Raw genomic sequence first — 14,319 nt, forward strand, 5'->3', positions numbered from 1 at the left:
TCTTTCTCGTCTTCTTCTCCTTCTGCTTTTCATCATCTTCTTTCTCTTCAGCTTCCCCTCCTTCTTCAACGTTTTCTTCTAGTTCTTCTTCCTCTCCCTCCTCCTCTTCCTCTTCATCTTCTTGCACTGGTTTTTTCATTTCATCTTCATCTTCCTCTTCTACTTCTACTTCTACTTCTATTTCTCCTTTGTATATTAAATGGGAGGAGCAGCCCCCATGAAGATCTTCTGTTGGTGCAATAGATGTATGAATTTCTTTTATTCCATAATATTATAATGTCAGTATGAAACAATGATGTTCTTTCTTTTTAGGCTAATCTTATGACTGCTCCTATTTGCAATGTACTCCAATAAAAATATGATATCGAAAATTGGAAAATAAATAGCTACAAAACCAACGCCACAAATCCATAACTAGTAATAACATCAAAGCCCGCCACCTTTGTTCCATGGCATCACCACCACAACAAACAATACTCAAAATCAAAGCACACCACTATGGCCACACCACAGACACAACAAATCTTTGAAATCGATACCAATATCACAAATAATATTTAAAATTACAAATGTATCTAAAACTCAACGAATCCAACACCACTTACCTAGCGTAATGTACAAATCTACTAAATCTTACTCGATATGTATTTAATGTGACTTCAACACCACCTGTCCCACATTTTGAATTCACATAAAGATACTTCACTCCACTTAAATGATACAATTGTGGATAACTGCGGATTAACAAGGTCTAGTAGAGTTAGTTTTTTTATTCTCATACAATATGAGTATACAATGAATGAGGTTGTAATGTAATTGTGAGGGGAGTAATCCCCAGGGTTGGGCCTGGGCCTGCCGAGTCGGCCCGAGAAGGCCCAAGAAGAGAAGCAGTCGGGTAGAGTACATTGACAACAGGATGAAAGGTAGAACAGTCTTACACCATTACTGGCTTACAGTCAGGGAGATCCACTGACCCTGAATCCCGACACCCTGACTGGTCAGAGACGTGAACGTGCCTGATCGAGACCACACCGCATTAATGGGATGAAGGAGACCACGCCAGGATGGGGAGCCATGCTGAATTTAATGCGTCCCAGGGCTTGGTAATCTTTTGTCCACTTTCTTTTTCTTACAATTGCTTCTTCACGCCATCCTTCTCTTTGCCCTTTTCACTCTCTTCCTTGTCTCTTTCTTCTCCTTCTTCTTTCCTTTGTTTCCTCATCTTCTTCCTCTTCATCTTCCACTTCTTCTTCCTCACTCCTCCATTTCCTCCTCCTACTTCTCTTAAATGATGAATTCACATAAAGATGAATTCACTCCACTTAAATGATACAACTGCTGACAACTACGGATTAGCATGGTCTAGTAGAGTTACTTTTTTAATTCTCATACAATATGAGTGTACGATGAATTAGAGATTGTAATGTAATATTTGTGGAGTGTGCCGCGAATTTAGTTAGCATTTACAAATCTACTAAAGCTTATTCTCTCGATATGAATTGCAGAAAACTGTGGATTAGCATGGTCGAGTTGAGTTACTTTTTTAATTCTCATACAATATGAGAGAGTATACAATGAATTAGAGATTGTAATGTAATATTTGTGGAGTGTGTCGCGGATTTAGTTGGTTATCCACAATAAAAAAAGAATAGTGGAGATTGTCAAAAGAAAAACTCTCTCGTTGAAGATCTTTCAGTGAAATCAAGGTATGAGATTCTTTATTACGTTATATTATAATAATACTGTCTTGATTTTTTTTTCTGTATATTATCTTATATTGGTGTTATATAGACTATGTTAGTTGTTTTCTTTTTCTTTACTTTCTTCACTCAATTCTTACGATGGATATCATTGGTGCCCAGGTATTTATTTTAGATTAAGCAATTTGCATTATCACTCCTGCAGAATATAATACTATGATTGAGGTGAGTTTATCTATAAACTTTTATATGAATATGGTACATATTTTTAAATAGACAAGTCATTGGAGATCAAAATGGCTATAGCCTTTTATTAAACCGCAAGGGTTGGCAATTATGTGCCCACTCTCCCTGATTTTTTCATATCACATATTTATCATTAATCTTTTGTCTACTTTCTTTTTCTCACATTCTCCCCACACCACGCTTCTTACTCTTTGCCATTTTTACTCTCATCTCCTTCTTCTCCTTCCATTTTTCCTCATCTTCCTCTATTTCCTTTCGTCTTCTTCCTTTTCTTCTCCCTCCTCCTCTTCCTCTTCCTCTTCTTGTACTTACTCTTCCTTTAAAAGGGTGAAATAGCCCCCAAGAAGATATTTTGTTGGTGCAATAGAGGTATGTATTGTTTTATTCCATTATGCTAAAAACATTCTAATGTTGGTATGAAACAATGTGTTTTTTTTTTTAGTCAAATCTTATGATTGATCAAATTTATAATGTACAACAATCAAAATATGATACAAAAAATAGGAAAAAATAAGTCGTAAAACCAAAACCACAAATCCATAACCACTAACAATATTCAAAACAACAAAGCTGCCACTATGTTTCCATGACACCACCACCACCACCACCACCACAAACAATACTCAAAATCAAAGCACACCACTGACGCAACAAATAATATTCATAACTTTGAAATCAATACCAACATCACAACTAATATTAAAAACTACAAATCTATTTAAAACTCCACTGTTAAAGTACAAGGAATCCAACACCACTTACCCATTATAAGGTACAAATCTACAAAAACTCATTCTCTCGATATATATTTAAGGTGACTTTAACACGACCTGTCCAACACATCGGCACATAAAGATGATTTCGTTCCATATAAATGAAACAATTGTGGACAACTGCGGATTATCATGGTCTAGTAGAGTTAATTTTTTAATTCTCGTAGAATATGGGTGTACAATGAATTAGAGATTGTAATGTAATATTTGTGAAGTGTGCTATAGATTTAGTTGGTTATCCACCATCATAAAAGAATACTTAGAGTGGAGATTGTCAAAAGAAAAACTCTCACATTGAAGATCTTTCAGTGCAATCAAGATATGTGATTCTTTATTACGTAGAGTTATAATAATATCGTCTAGATAGTTTTTTTTTCTTTTTTTTTTTCGTGTGAGTATCTTATATTGGAGTCATATAGACTATGTTAGTTGTTTTCCTATTCTTTACTTTGTTTCACTCAACTCTTATGATGGATCTCATTGGTGCCAAGGTATTTATTTTGGATTAGCCAATTTCCATTATCACTCATAACGAATACTATACTATGTTTGAGTAGATTTTATCTATAAAGTTTATATTAATGGTACATAGTTTTAGATAGACTTGTCGTAGGACGTCAAAATGGCTATAGCCTTTTATTAACCTGCAAGGGTTGTTAATTACTTGCCCACTCTCCCTGATTTTTTCACATAACATATTTATTGTTAATCTTTTCTCCACCTTTATTTTTCTCACATTCTCTCTACGGCACTCTTCTTCATGCCCACCTCCTCTTTGACATTTTCACTCTTTTATCTTCTTCTTCTCCTTCATCTTTTCCTCATATTCCTTTGTTTCATCCTCATCTCCTTCCTCTTCATTTTCCCCTTCTTCTTCATCCCTTTCTTCCAATTATTCCTCCTCTCCTCCTATTCCACTTCCACCTTCTCTTCCTTTTCATCTTCTAGTACTTACTCTTCATTTTCATCTTCTTGTACTTACTTTTCCTTTACATCTTCCACTTCATGTTCTTCTACTTCTACTTCTCCATTGTATATTTAAAGGGTGGAACAACCCCAAGAAGATATTTTGTTGGTACAATAGAGGTATGGATTTCTTTATTCCAATATGCTTGAATAATATTCTAATGTTGGTATGAAACAAAAATTTCTTTCTTTTTAATCAAATCTTATGATTGCTCAAATTTGCAATTTACAATAATCAAAATATGATAGAAAAAATAGGGAAAAAAAGTCACAAAAACAACAACACAACTCTATAACCACTAAAAATATTCAAAACAACAAAGCCCCTGCCACCAGGGCTCCATGACATCACCACCACCACAAACAATACTCAAAATCAAAGCACACCACTATGGCCACCCCATTGACACAACAAATAATATTCATAACTTTGAAATCAATACCAACATCACAAATAATATTTAAAACTGTACATCTATTTAAAAATCCACTATTGAAGTACAATGAATCCAACATCACTTACCCAACATAAGGTAAAAATCTACTAATGCTTATTCTCTCGTGTATTTACGATGACTTCAGGACCACCTGTCCAACATATCGAATTCAAATAAAAATATGACTTCAGTCCACTTAAATATGTCTTCTCCCGATATGTATTTAAGGTGACTTGCACATCACATGTCTAACATATCGAATTCACATAAATATGATTTCATTCCACTTAAATGATACAGTTGCATACAACTGCAGATTAGCATGGTCTAGGAGAGTTAGTTTTTTAATTCTCATACAATATGAGTGTACAATGAATCAGAGGTTGTAACGTAATATTTGTAGAATTTGTTGTGTATTTAGTTGGTTATCCAACGTTGGAAAAGAAAACTTAGAGTTGAAATTGTCAAAAGAAAAACTCTCTCGTTTAAGATCTTTCAGTGCAATCAAGGTATGAAACAATGTGTTCTTTTCTTTTAGTTAAATCTTATGATTGCTCAAATTTGCAATGTAAACCAATCAAAATATGATACAAAAAGTAGGGAAAAAAACAATGACAAACCCAACACCAAAAATCCAGAACCACTAACAATATTTAGAATGAAAAAGCTAGCCACAATTGTTCCATGACATCAACACCTCCTCAAAATTACTGAAAATCAAAGTACATCACTATGGCCACAACAAATAATATTCGTAACTTTGAAATCAATGTTATTACAAATAATATGTAAAACTACAAATCTATTTAAACCACCACTATTGAAGTACAAGGAATCCAACATCCCCTACCATAAGGAACAAATATACTAAAACTTGTTCTCTCGATATGTATTTAAGGTGACTTCAACACCATCTGTCCAACATATCGAATTCACATAAAGATGATTTCAATCCACTTAAATGATAGAACTGCAGATTAGAATGGCCTAGTAAAGTAAGTTTTTAATTCTCATACAATATATTGTCAAAAGAAAAACTCTCTCATTAAAGATCTGTCAGTGCAATCAAGGTATGAGATTCTTTATTACGTTATGTTATAATAATATTGTCTTAATAGTTTTTTTTTTCCGTATATTATTTGATATTGGTGTCATATAGACTATATTAGTTGTTTTCTTATTCTTTGCTTTTTTTCACTCAACTCTTATGATGGATCTCATTGGTGCCTAGGTATTTATTCTGGAGTAAGTAATTTGCATTATCACTCATGCAGAATATAATACTATGATTGAGGTGATTTTACCTATAAACTTTTATATTAATATGGTACATATTTTTAAATAGACATGTCTTAGTAGGTCAAAATGGTCATAGCCTTTTATTAACTTGCAAGGGTTGGAAATTACTGTCCACCTTCCCTGAGTTTTTCATATAACATATTTATCGTTTATCTTTTGTCCACTTTCTTTTTCTCACATTCTCTCCACAGCTTGCTTCTGCATGTCCTCCTTCTCTTTGCCTTTTTCATTCTCTTCCTTGTCTTCTTCTTCTCCCTTTGCTTTTAATCATCTTCCTCTGTTTCCTCATCTTCTTCTTCTTCCTCTTCATCTTCCCTTGCTTCTTTTGTGTTTTCTTCTAGTTCTTCCTCCGCTCCCTCCTCATCTTCCTCTTTTCTTCTTGCACTTGCTTTTCCGTTTCATCTTCATCTTCCTCTTCCTCTTCTACTTCTACTTCTCCTTTGTATATTGTTAAATGGGAGGAGCAGCCCCCATGAAGATCTTTTGCTGGTGTAATAGAGGTATGGATTTCTTTTATTCCATAATATTCCAATGTTGGAATGAAACAATGACGTTCTTTCTTTTTAGGCAAATCTTATTATTGCTCATATTTGCAATGTACACCAATAAAATATGATATAAAAAATTGAAAAAAAAAACAGCTACAAAACCAACGCCACAAATCCATAACTAGTAATAACATCAATGCCCGCCACCTTAACTCCATGACATCACCACCACTACAAACAATACTCAAACTCAAAGCACACCACTATGGCCATACCACCGACACAACAAATAATATTCATAACTTTGAAATCGATACCAATATCACAAATAATATTTAAAATTACAAATCTATCTAAAACTCAACGAATCCAACACCACTTACCTAGCGTAATGTACAAATCTACTAATACTTACTCGATATGTATTTAAGGTGACTTTAGCACTGCCTGTCCCACATTTTGAATTCACATAAAGATACTTCACTCCACTTAAATGATACAATTGCGGAAAACTTCGGATTAACAAGGTCTAGTAGAGTTAGTTTTTTATTCTCATACAATATGAGTGTACAATGAATTAGAAGTTGTAATGTAATTTTGAGGGGAGTAATCCCCAGGACTGGGCTTGGGTCCAAGCATGAGGCTTGGGCCAGGCCGAGTTGGCTGAGAAGGCCCACGAAGAGAAGCAACCAAGTAGAGTACATTGACATGAGGATGAAAAGCAGAACAATCTAACACCATTACAGGCTGACAGTCAAGGAGATCCCCTGACCCTGAATCCTAGCACCCTAACTAGTCAAAGAGGTGGACGTGCCTGACCAAGAGCACACCGCATTAATGGAACGAAAGAGACCACACCAAGAAGGGGAGCCACGCTGAATTTAATGAGTCATGGGGCTCGACAGGCCACGACGTGCCTCCTAGGGTGTCAGAGACTGTTGTAATTAGGTCTGACTGGTCTGCAAATTGTTAGATTGTTTCTTGCTCTCCTACACTGAAACTAACTTAAGCATCGAAGGTACCACGGACCTCGAGCCCCCCATTCTCCATTTTTATGGGAACCAGGACTGAGTCCATCCGCGTGGAGTTGCCCAAGCCTCGAAACACGACATTCACATTGGTTTCGTCTGTGGTATTTTATTTTGTATAGTAGCATATCCTTCGCATGCAGGCAATAACACTCTCCCAAGCCTTACATCGTGAAAAAGAATAACTCGAAGCAATGGAAGCAAGAACCAACAAATAAGCTGAGATGATAAGAAAACTAATGGAGGAAGTGATGGCTCTCCGCCAGGAAAATGTCTCCCTGCGGAGGGCCAGCGGGCACCTGGAGGGAGGCGAGCAGAGCCACCACTCTGAGTCTCGTCCAGCCCCTAAAGTAGCAGTAGCCGAAGAAAAGCAACACAGAATGCACCTTGAATTCCCGAATCTTGGGGACAAATACGCTGAGATGGTCAAGCTGGTAGGCACAACGTCAACGGTGGACCAGCTGCTCACCAGTGCGGAGCTACCATATAGGACTAAAGTTATGGTAGTCCTTCTCCCCCAAGATTTAAAGTCTCGCAGATTGATGCGTATGACAGGTCAAAGGGGAGGCGAGCAAAGCCACCACTCTGAGTCCCATCGAGTCCTTGAAGTAGCAGCAGCCAAAGAAGAGTAACACAGAATGCGCCTCGAGTTCTGGTGAGAGGTCGCATGCAAGGCATTCCCTTTCACTCCAAAGGGGACGACAAGGGCATGGTTCGGGTCTCTGCCACTCAGGATCGTCGACAGCTTCTCTAAGTTGGCTCTCGACTCTTCCTAACACAATTCATGGCGAGTCGGAAAAAGAGGCGATCGGCCGCCTACCTCTTGATGGTGAAACAACGACACGACGAAAGTTTGAAGTCGTACCACTCTCGGTTCAATAGGGAGTGCATGACAACAGATGACCAAGATGAAAAGATCACCTTGGCAGTTCTGCTGGGGGGGTCTGGCCCCGTAATCCCTTCATGACCGAGATCTCATGGAAGACCCCAACTTCGTTAACTTCGTTGAGGGAGTTCATGCACCGAGTCGACAATTTTATCAACGCCAAAGATACGCGTCAGGCACTGATGGCCCCCCGAAAGACTGAGTTGGAGAGGGCAGACAAGAAAGCCGTCAGCTAGAGTGGCAGGGTGAGCTGATAAGGTAACAAAAAGAAGACGCTCGAGATCAAAAGCACGGAAGAGCAGCCCACTCGTGGGTAGGTCAGACCGTGCACCCACTCCAACATGGTTGTGGAGATTGAAAGAGACCAGAGCCCACAGGGTGAATAGTGACAAGGCTTTTCCCGCTCTTAGTAATGCACCTACCATAAAATCAACAGCCATCGAACAGAAGATTGCTTCATCAGAAAAGGGAAGATGGAGGAGTTGGAAGCTCTACTAGACTAGTGGGGTGACGAGCGATGCGACCAACGACCCGATGACTGCGCGTGGCCATGGAGAAGTAAGGCAAAGGGCTAGAGAGCGGCCCAAAGTGAGCCCACGCCAAAGAAGCCCGGCCAAAGGAGATGATCTAGTGGGTGAAATTTGCAAGATAGAAGGAGGGTACGCCAGAGGCGGGACCACCTCCTCAGCAAGGAAGGTCCACTCCAAAAGGGCTAGGTACGAGGAAGTGTTCACCACCAGTAGGCAGTCTCTAGCACCATGGACCACAAGAGGGAGACTGCAATAACCTCCAGCGAGAAGGATGAAGAGGGTATTCTGCACCCTCATGACAAGGAGTCGGGACCACCTCCTCAATAAGGAGGGCCCAAGCCAGAAGGGCTAGGTACGAGAACGTGTTCACCGCCAGCATGGCAGTCTCCAGCATTAGGGGCCACTCGAGGGAGACTATCATAACCTTCAGCAAGAAGGATGAGGAGGGTATTATGCACCCTCATGACGACGCCTTAGTAGTGATCGTGTAAATCACCAACTACTTGACAAGAAGGGTCCTGATTGACAACGACAGTTTTACCAATATCCTATTTTGGGAAACCTTCATCTGGATGGGAATCACGCCCGATTGTTTGCGTTCGGCCTCGACGCCTCTCAAGGGCTTCACTGGAGAAGGCCCCAAGAATGGGTAGCTACCATGGTGGATTTTCTCACGGTAAAGACCCATTCCTCCTATAGCGCAATCCTGGGGCTGGTCCACCTGAGGGCGGTGACTTCCACATTCCACCTGAAGATGAAGTTCCTAACTCCCACGGGGGTGGACAAGATTCGTAGCGAGCTGGTCCTACCACGAGAATGCTACGCTCGGAAGCTAAAGCCTGAGGCTATCGAGGTCCGAGCTCTTGAAGGAGTGCGAGAGGATGCTAGCCCACCTCTGCCTCTGACCCTGACAGAGCTAGACGAGGAAGTAAGTGATGAGCAGGCCCTACGACAAGCAAAACCCAACGAACTTCTGGAATTAGTGTTGGTGGATTCGCAGAGACTTGAACGGATTGTTCGGGTGGTAACCAAGATGGCCCCTGAACTGAGCCAATCCATAAAGTAGCTCCTTGCCGAGCACCAAGACGTGTTCACCTAGAGTCACAAAGAAATGCCCATAATTGACACGTTCGTCATTGAACATAGCCTAAGTGTGGACCCTAAAGTAAAGAAGATCAAGCAAAAGCGCCGCAGCTTCAATGCGGAAAAGTACGCAACCATCGCCGAAGAGGTAGACCAGCTCCTGGCTGCGGGGTTCATCAAAGAAGTCCAATATCCCAAGTGGCTCTCCAACATCGTTCTAGTAAAGAAGACAAGCAGGAAATGGAGGATGTGTGTTGTCTTCACCGACCTGAACAAGGCCTACCCGAAGGACAGCTTTTTGCTACCGCACATAAATTTAATAGTGGACTCGACAGTCGGGCACCCCTACTCAGTTTCATTGATGCGTATTCCGGGTACAATCAAATCAAAATGAACGCAGACGATGAGGAGAAGGCTACCTTTATCATCGACCGAGGACCCTATTGCTACAAAGCCATACCGTTCGTCCTTAAGAATGCTGGTGCAACTTATCAACGTCTGGTTAACCAGATGTACAAAGAGCAGATTAGGCAAAACATGGAGGTCTACGTGAATGACCTCTTGGTCAAAGCAGCAAGACCAAGCAGCATCTCGCCGATCTTCGGGAAGCCTTTGTAGTGTCGTGGAAGTATAAGATGAAGCTCAACCCACTGAAGTGTGCCTTCGGTGTCAAGTCAGGGAAGTTCCTGGGCTTAATGGTCTCGAAATGGGGAATTGAGGCCAACCCCGAGAAGGTCAAGGTGATAATGGACATGCCATCGCCATAAAAGATCAACGAGGTTTAGAGGTTGGCAGGGAGAGTGGCTGCCCTGAGCCGCTTCATCGAAAGTTTGGCTGACCGTTGTCTTCCCTTTTTCAAGGTCCTCAGAAAGGCACGAGAGTGGGATGATGAGTGTAGCCAGGCTTTCACCGAACTAAAAGAGTATTTGGCCCACCCGCAACTTCTCAACTAGACCGAGTCGAGGGAAGACTTGACTGTATACCTAGCAGTGACCCTCGAACGCTGTGTCTGCTATCTTAGTCCACAGCAAGGGAGTAGACCAATGACCCGTCTATTACACGAGTCGTGCTTTTCAGGGAGCCGAGGCTAGGTACCCCTGAATAGAGATGCTGGCGTTCACATTACTCATCGCCGAAAGACGGCTGAGGCCATATTTCCAAGCCCACTCGATGAAAGTACTCACGGATGTCTCCTTTAAAAAAATACTGCAGAAGCCTGATGTGTCCAGTCGGATGACGAATTGGGCGACTTGAGTTGAGCAAATTCGACATCGAGTACCTCCCCAGCACATTGATAAAAGGGGCAAGTGTTGGCAGACTTCATACCCGAGTTCTCAAACTTTCCTGAAGAAATACCCATCGTACCCCAAGGCAAGCCTGACAGGTCTACGTCGGCAACTCGTCTTGCCGGGCTAAGTGGTGTAGGCTTGTGTACATAGTCATAAAGTTCGGGGAGGAGCATAACTACGCAATCAACTCAGTTTCACAACTACCAATAACAAGGATGAGTACGAGGTGCTACTACCAGGAATGATGGTAGCCAGGTCATTGGGAGCTACAGAGGGCGAGATGAGGTCCGACTCTCTCCTACCTCCGGTAGGTAGGAGAGGCACGCGACCTCTTCAGTATTTTCACATCTAGCAAATGTCGAGGGGAGAAAACCACAAGGTAGCTCATTTGGCAAAGGCCGCCTCAAGTCAGGAAGAGGCCCCATTTTCGGATCATACCGTAGCTCGGGCTCAACGTGTCCATGGCTCTCGCAACCAAAGTGGGCCGTCTACATCATAAAGTTCCTTGACGGGGGCAGGGTCCTGAACGATCAAGAGGAAGTGTGGAAGATCAAAAATAGAATGACATGCTTCACATTGGTGGAAGAGTCTTGTATAGGAGAGGTTTATCCGAGTCCCTCCTGAGATGCATCTCACCCGAAGAAGCCCAATACGTGCTGGTCGAAATACATGAATGAGTCTGCAAAAATCACTCTGGCAGAAGAGCGCTAGCCGCTCTGCTGGGTACTACTAGCCCAACTCCATCTGGGATGCAAAGGACTTCGTGAAGAAATGCTTTAAGTGCCAAGAATATGTGCTAGTCTCCCGCTATCCATTAGAAGAACTGACCCTTCATTGTCTCCCTCTGGCCATGGGGGCTTGACCTTATCGGCCCATTTCCCGGGGGCAAAGGAGGAGTGAAATTTGTAATGGTGGCAGTCGACTACTTCATGAAATGGGTGGAAACAGAGGCATTGTCGACGATCACGGCCTGGGCCACCTTGAGATTCCTTTGGAAATTCGTAGTCTGTCAGTTCGGCATCCCTCAAAGCTTCATATCGGATAACGTCAGATAGTTTGATTGCTCCTGTTATCGAGAATGGTGGGAGGAACTGATGATCAAAGTTAAGTACTCATCTCTGGGGCACCCCACAAGCAAATGGACAAGCAAAGGCCAGCAACAAGACATCGTTATTTCTGAAGAAGAAGTTGGGAGACCAAAAGGGGAGATGAGCCGAAGAACTTCCCGGTGTGCTATGCGCCTACCAAACGTCCATCAAGACCCCCACTGGAGAAACACCCTTCGTGCTTGTCTACGGGACCGAAGTTGTTAACCTAGTACAGGTGGGAATGTCAATGTTCCTGATTTAGCACTTCAACCCAGACCACAACGACGAAGGATTAAAAGAGAACCTGGACGTCCTGGAAGAAAAATATGAGAAGAGGCAGAGAGTCGGACATTGAGCAACAATCCAAAGGTTGAACGATACTTCAACAAATGAGTCCGACTCTGGGCATTCAAGATAGAAGACATGGTCCTAAAGCAAACAGGTGTCACCACCTAGGAAGAAGGAAAGTTCGGACCTCGATGGGAAGGGCCATTTGTGGTAACGACAAGAGGAAGGCCCATCTCTTATTGTCTGAAGGACCAAGAAAGCTGCAAACTGCCTCACCCATGGAATGCCGAGCATTTGAGAAAGTACTTTGTTTGAGGGCCAGAATGTCGCCCGACGATGTAACCAACAACTTATCAATGAAAAAACACTATAGAAGCCTCAATCATACAAGCCCAGTCACTAGATTGGCTGCGATGCATTAGCTAAGGGCTAGAGCCTCCTGAGCTCTGTCCCATCAACAGCCAATCAGACACAAGTTCATTGACTTGCAGACCTTCGTGTTACAAGCCCAGTCTCTGGATTGGTCGCAATGCATTGGCTAAGAGCCAAAGCCTCTCGAGCTCTACCCCTCCAACAGCCAGTCGAACACAAGTCCCTTGAATTGTTCGACATTCGTGCTACAAGCCCAATCTCTGGATTGGCCCATGTATTGGCTAAGGGCCATAGTCCCCCGAGCTCTACCCCACCAATAGCCAGTCGGAACACAAGTCTCCTGACTTGTTGATCTTCATGCTACAAGCCCAATCTCTAGATTGGCCGCGATGCATTGGCTAAGGGCTAGAGCCTCCCAAGCTTTACCCTACCAACAGTCAGTCAGACATAAGTCCTTTGACTTGCAGACCTTCGTGGTTCAAGTCCAGTCTCTAAATTGACCACGATGCATTGGCTAAGGGCCAGAGCCCCCCGAGCTCTGCCCCACCAACAGCCAGTCGAGCACAAGTCCCTTGACTTGTCGATTTTCGCTCTACAAGCCGAGTCCCTTGACTTGTCACGATTCATTGGCTAAAGGCTAGAGCCTACCAAGCTCTGTCGGCCAGAGCCTACCGAACTCTGCCCCGTCCACAGCCAGTCAGGGACACAAGTCCCTTGACTTGCCGATCTTCCTGCAAGGGAGACACGAAGAGCAATGAACGAAAGAGTAAAAGAATAAGGCAACAAGAGTAAAGGAAACACAATCACAGTAGAATCATGAAGTATATATATAGCTTGATTGAGCATGAAAGGCGTAAAACAAAGTAAAGTAACAAAATTAAGACTGTGAAGGGGCATCTTGAAAAGCATGCGGCATCTACTTTCTGCCCAAAGTCTTCACAAAGTGATAGGCCCGTCGATCTGGTTGAAGGGAAGAGAGCTCGAGTCTACTGAGGTCGGTCGCAGGGTTCTCCCTCAGGTGGTCTCACAGGTGCTCGAGACCTTCTTTGTAGCCATAGCCCTAGGCCTCATCCTTAAAGGCAGGAGCCAGGCTGAGCTAAGACTCGACAGGTTCAGCGTGCTGCCGATCCACCCCCTGAGAAGACTCCAAGAAGCGGGCCTGATCTCGAAACCACCGAGCAGCCGAGATCTTCTCCATCATCAGCTACTTGCCCGCACTCTTAAATCCTCGTAGCTCCTCTTGGACGGACTCTAGTTTGCACTCCAGCTTGACAGTTTCATCCATGGCATGCCCCTTTTCAGAATGAGGCATTCGAACCCCTTGTAGAGGTTCGTAAGCTCCTCCTTCATGCATTCTAGCTCCCGATCTTTTGACTCGATATCCATGCAATGGCCATGAATCAACTGGCGCAGAATGTCGTTGTCTTCTACCAAAGAGTTAAGCTCCACGGACAGATCGTGGAGGTCCTGGTTAACCTTCTTCATCTCCAAGTGCATAAGAATGTTCAGCGCTCGTTGTGCTCTCTAAGCTCCTCATCGAGAGCCTCATGGTCGTCGACGATCATCTCCATGAGCTAGTCAGCGGCCTGAGATTCAAGAGGTAGAGTTATCTAAGTGCCGAAGAAAGTAATCTAAGTGCCAAAGGGGACATACCTTAGCAAAAAAGGGTCTAAGCTTCCGAGCCTCCATCTCGACTGAGTCGGCCCAGGCCTTCTTGATGCCTGGTCCCATTGGCTGCGCCCTAACTCCCCTAGAACTGGAAGATGGTGCTGCACCCACCAGGGTCAAAGCAACCTGAGGAAGCTCTGCCCACGAGTTTGCCCGCGTCTTTCTGGCATGAAAAAGC

Source organism: Juglans regia, chromosome 9 (genome assembly GCF_001411555.2).
Source record: "Juglans regia cultivar Chandler chromosome 9, Walnut 2.0, whole genome shotgun sequence".
NCBI lineage: Eukaryota > Viridiplantae > Streptophyta > Magnoliopsida > Fagales > Juglandaceae > Juglans > Juglans regia.